Raw genomic sequence first — 6,280 nt, forward strand, 5'->3', positions numbered from 1 at the left:
GAGTTGGTTTACTACCTCTGTTCAAAGAGCAAAAATCAAAACTGATTTGTTCCAGTGGTGTTTGTGTGATGTTTGCTTTGCAGAGGCCTGTTTTTCTCCCTGCACATCCAGTCAGAACAAGCGAATCCTTACCAGTTTGGGAGTGAGACCAAGGGAGGGCCATCTGCTCATTCCTGATGAGCCTTTCGCTATGGCTTGGGTAAAAAGTTTCATTCATAAATCTCAGGAGTATTTGCATTTCCTGATTTTTTTTTCTAACTTTCGTTTTGAAGCCCCCTAATGCTCTTTGTCAATTGTGCAATGCTTTCCATGTGAGCAGAAGGAGAATTCATACCATTTGAGTGGTTAAGTGCCTTTAAATGATTTAAAATCCTGGGAAGATATTTAACTCTTTGGCAGGGGGATTTGGAGAACATGTTATTTCCAGCTGTGGGTTAGATCTATATTTGGAAGGAGAATTTCTTAGCATCAAGAATATCATAGAATACATCCAGGTGTTTTTAAGAGCAGCAAAAATATCGCAGCTAAGAAGAACCTTTCATTGTTCCTTCAAGATGCCACACTTCTCTCTCAATGAAAATGGATACCATGAATCCTGCTTCTGAAAGGACTCTTGGAATTGGTCCAGTAGGCTGGAAGGAAAGTGGGCTTTTGAGAACATTAAAAGCAGGAAACTGGAGCAAGAGAGTGTGGGCACTTGCAAAAGTGCTAAAGATGAACAGGACTTAACTTTGCAAAGAAAGTAGTCTGGGGTAGGTGGCAGAAAATTCCACTCCGGAAGAGTAAGAGTTATAAAGAATGGGGATAGGGAGGGGGAGCTCAAAAAGTAATAAACCATCACATTTATGGTGTTAGGTTAAGAAGAGAGAAAGAAAACAAGACCATGCCTTTATGAATCAGGTAAAATAGTTGCTCCTGGGACCTGCAACAGCTCACAAGCAGTTACACGCAACACTGTGCTAGCTGGGATGCCAACGTCCAATGCCTGTATCTGAAGGCCGACGTCCAGGAGGGCTACCAGACAGCACGTTCCTTTGTGTCGCTTTCAAAGAGAGGATCTAGGAGGGATTAGACCATGGACCATTTTAGACTGAAGACTGAACTCAATCTGCTGGGCTGTGATCCAATTAATAGCAAGCAATTCAACATAAGTGACCCCCAAATGGTTGACTCAGTGACACATGGATAGAGCTTTGACAGCTTAGCAGTGAGATCAGGAAAGGAAATTAATATGTGACTTAAGTAAATTCAGAAACTTGGTCGTTTAATAGACTTAAACACTTTCATTCTTTGTTATTGGATTGAATCTGGCCCAGTTGGGAGTTATTGAAAAATTGATCGCAATAAACTGGCGTCGGTGATATGCTGCTTTGGAGCGCCAGGCTTCTTCCTGGATCGTGTGGGGGAAATGATGCAATCACGGCACGGGCCCACACTCACGTGTTTGACTCACACAGACCAACCTTGTGTTTCTCCCTGGCAGGGTGGGTGTAGAGTGTGACAAATGGTGAAAAGTTTTGGAACCTAAAGTAGGATGTAAAATGCCAGAAAGACCTGGGTTGGACACAGTTCAAGGAACACACTTTTAATTAAAGCAAAAAAAAAAAAAAAATTGGTCTTAAGCTGGTTTCTTCTAGATTCAGGTCTTACATTTGATCCAACATCATTATGGCTGCTCTAAGGACTTAGGTTCTTCGCTTAATTCTACCTTGAAACACCTGTTTATTCCTTGGTTTTCAGACTCCACTGCTGTACCTCTTCTCCCCCCGCTTGTGTGTCCATGCACGGCGTGTGTGTCATGCATGGTGTATGCTCAGGGAACAGGTTCAAGTGCTTCAGGAGCTTGTTAATGCAGAAGTAATACATGATTATAAACTTCAAACCGTATGAAAGTATTTGAAGTAAAAGGGAACAGAACATTTTAAATTTAAATAGGCATTGTCAAACAGCCTTACACAAAGTTTGCACCAACTTATACTCCCACAAGCAGTATATGAGAAGTCCCTTTCTTTTTCATTCCTTTGAGTAGAATTGGTGACACTTTAGTGTGTTTCAGTCTAAGTTTGGGGTACTTGAATGTGGAGCTTTGGAACCATTTGATTTTTGTTGTTTCGCAAAATGTTATCGCTCACCCCTCTCCGGGCTCACTTGTCTCCCTTACGTCCCTCCCGAAAAGTGAGCTCTCGGCCGGGGCGGGTCCTTCTCCCTGCTCCCCCTGGCCTGGAAGGCCGCCTCGTTCTCCTCGCTGTCACCGCCTCTCTCCAGCCTTGGCACAAACTTCTCCTGACAGAATTTCCCCCTCCGCGGTTTTAAAGAGAAGTTCCAATTCACTCCAAAGTAACTGTCTGTCTGTTACACGTCTCTACTGATTTCCCTCAAAGGATGTGTCATAATCTGAAATCCCCTTGATCATGGATTTATCTGTTTGTTTTCTGCCTCTCTCCACCAGTGCCGTGAGGTCAGAGATTTGTGTGGTTTTTACTGTTCTCTTTTCCCAGCCTGGCCCGGTGGCTGGAGAGAATAATGGCGAATTCGTTGCATTTATGGATGAACGGCTCCTCCGCCACATCCTTGGAGACCCTGAGTGGCCGGGGGGAGGCAGAAGGACGCGGGGTCTGTGATGAGTCCCGTGGACACTGCAGCTTCATACCCACTGGTCCTCTCGAGATGAATACGACGTTCCCCATGAAATCAGTGGGCTTTATAGAAATGAGAGATGGCTCTTTTTCCTCCAGGTTCCTCTTTTGTGATGAAATTGGAGAAAACCTACCACATTTTGAGACCCTTGCTCTTTTATTTTTTATTTATTTAGTTCAACGCATCTTCCAAATTATGATTTGGGTCATAAATACTAAAATAAATTGTTTGTTTTTGCTGGGAAAAGAATATATTAATTTATATGATTTGTGCATTTTTCCTACTTCTAAGAAAAAACAAGGGAAGTTCATGGCAACGTGCTATGACAGGAGTTTTCCCGTTGGTGGTGGTTGTTTGTTTGTTTGTTTTCCTGATCACATAGTCACTGTAGAACATGTAGACAATTCTGAAGAGCATAAAGAAGGAAATGTAATCCTTACATAACCTTTTATTGTCAAAGTAAACATTTTGTCTCCAAAAGCAGACATGGAGATAAGGACTGAAATGTAAGTTGTTTATTTTGGAAGTAAATCCCAGCGATCACCTGTTGGAAAGTGGGGAGGGAGGAGGAGGAAGGGAAAACATTCAGCACAGGGTGTGTTCAAGAGCAGGTCCCCTCATGGGCTACCGGGTTTCACCCTGCCGGGGATGGCTGCGAGACCATGTAGCACACACTTCTGAGTCATTCCACCTGAGAGACAAGTAAATTAACGCCATCATGTGTGACTTCCAGGCCATGACTGGTTGAGGATGCTGCTAGGGATGGTAACTCAGTGGCTCCCCACTCCTGTCCTCTGGGTCCCGCTTCAAGCACAAGCACAGACTGAGAAAGTTGCCATGGCCAGAAAAAGCCGGTAGGCAGAGAGTTGTGAGAAATTACAGTAAGAAACCAGCATGCACCAGAACAGCGTGTGCCAAAGAGGCACAGGCAAGGCATCAACAGCATCTGCTACACGATCATTAGAGACAGACCGAGGTAGACCCAGTCTGGCACCAAGTTCTACCCTCCCCCACAAACAGGCAGTGCTGAACAAATATAGCAGTTACAGAAACACTAGTTTAGGAAAATCAAATTCAAGACTGAGCATACAAACAGAAATCGCTATTAGCAGTTGTGGCAAGGAGCCAAGGCTTCAAACATGCTTGCATCAGTTGGCTTGGTCTCTTGTATTCCTGTGGTCTACAGGAGGAGAACATGCCTCTAGGTAGTTCTTGGTCCAAGGAGAGTGTAAAGTGGGGTAGACCTGACTCCAACCTGAATCCAGAAGCTCAGCCCAGCTAAATGTCCCCTAAAGTACAGCCATTGAAGTCTGCAGACCTATGAGCAAGAAAAAGAAATGCTTGTGTTTTTAGGGTTATTTGTTATGCAGCATTATTACAACAATAGCTGACGATACAATACTCAAGGGAATAGATTTAATAAAGCAATGAAAACAATAGTTTAAAAAATATTACAGTCTTCACAGATATGGAGTAGATATTACAGACCTTTTTAAACAGGGATAGAAAATCAACTAGAGAACTGGTGAATTATAAATTTTATCACTAAAATTAAAATCTCAGTTATATGAACTAAGTAGCATTGTGGAGATAGATAAAGAAGAATAAATTTATGAGTTAACAGACTGGGTCAGAAACTTGACCTGATATTTAGCACAAAGAAAGAAAAAAGATAATCATGAAAAAGTATCTTTATAATTTTTTGATAGATTTTGATAAATGATTGCTAGATCCAAGAATGGATGGAGAGGTATGTGGGAAGTAGTAACTGGAAAAAGTCTCAGCATTCAGAGCTCATCAAATATTTGAGTAGGACTAAATTAAAAGGGCTGTCATCTAAATAAAGTGGAGGGAATTTTCTTTAAAATAAGAATTTGGGAAAGAGAGAGAGCAAAAAGGGAAAAAAATGGATTAACACTAATGTTTTCATCAGCATCATTCGATTTAAAAATTAAATTAGAAGAAAGCTTTGATACACTAGGAACAGATAAAAATTTCATTAATTCACTAACAGGTATTCCTAGAAGCCTATAGCAAACATCATATTTAATGGTGAAACAACTAAACTATTCCTTCTATAGTATATCAGTTTCAGTTTTCAATTTCAAGTATACCATGTATATATCTTTCCATGCTAAGTTGATAGAGGTCTATATAAACATTTTGAATGGTTGCATAGTATTTCATTTTATGCACAAGTGGATATCTTTTAACTTATTTAACAGTCCTTCTTTAATAGAGATTGATTGTTTCTAAGTGTGTATCATAGTTGATATTTCCCATGTCCTCTCCAGATCTAATTAGATGTTATCAATATATTTAATCATGATTCAATTAATGATTGAAAAATAAATCTTTTGGGCTTATAAAAAATTTTAAAGTATTACTAAAGTTAAAAATTATCTCATATTTATTCATTCAACAAACAGTGCCTACTGTGTGCCAGGTCTTTCCCGTGTACTCGGCACATATTGCTCAACCAGACAGACACAGGTCACTGCCCTCAGGAATTCTGTGTAAGTTTTCTTTTATAGGTATCTGTTAATCTGTTTGGCTGGTCATCTTGTTCCTTTTGATTTTTACAAACTATTAGTATAGTAATCCTTTGTCATATGTGTCCCCAAAATTTTTAAAGTGCTGTTCATATAGTAGCTCTTTCAAGTTTCTTTTGTGTAGCTCAAAGAAAGTTTTGATTTTATGTAGACACATCTTTTAATATTTCCCCATATTTTACTACCTACTTATCCCAGAATTATATGATAGATAACTTACATTTCTTCCAATATTTGTATAACTATTAACCTTTAACTTAAAAACTTACCAAATAATGTACAAAACAGATTTATTCCCTGTCTGGCTATGACCTAAGAATCATATTTAATATGTACCATGAATAATGTAGAGTGCATTGTCTGGTAATGAAAGAGTGCTTTTACATATTAAGGGTTATGTTTTACTCCTACCAAATTCTCCCTGTGTTAAAACATGATGATGTCAACAGAACAGCATCAAATCACCTAAGTCAAAGTGTTCTTCTTGGAAGCAGCTGCTGCCTTTAGAATAAGGTCCAAAGTCCTTAACGTAGCACACACAACCCTGCACCACAGGCCCCCCAGCCTCTCCGCCAGCACACCCTCCCCTCCCTGGCCCTGCACTCACGTCAGCTGCATGGCATGCCCTCTCCCCTGAACATGGCACGCCCTCTCCCGCGGAGCCCTTGGCACACGTCACTCCTCCTGCCTAACCTGGTTGCTTGTCCATCCTCACTTGGCTAACTCCTGTTTATCCTTCAGCTCTAAGGTCAACGTTGCCTCCCTGGGAAAAGGCTGGCAGTCAGCTCCTAAGTATTTACGGGGCCACCTACTAAATGCCAGACCATTGGTCACCCTCTTCTCACTCTCCAGGCCTGTGCGTGGCATGTCAGGCGACACACCAACTTATAGCACCCTAGTTGCTTGGCAGTAACAGCTAATACCTAGCAAGCACCTTGAGGGTGAGGACTTTGTCTTTTTCAAATTAGTGTTGCAGCAACTGACACAGAAATCAAAGTGAAAATGGTCACACTAATAAACACATGAGAACCAGGGGGAAAGTATGAGACAATTTCACTTCCCGGAAAGTGAACAGGGCAAGAAAATCATGT

This window comes from Lemur catta, chromosome 15 (genome assembly GCF_020740605.2).
Source record: "Lemur catta isolate mLemCat1 chromosome 15, mLemCat1.pri, whole genome shotgun sequence".
Classification (NCBI taxonomy): Eukaryota; Metazoa; Chordata; class Mammalia; order Primates; family Lemuridae; genus Lemur; species Lemur catta.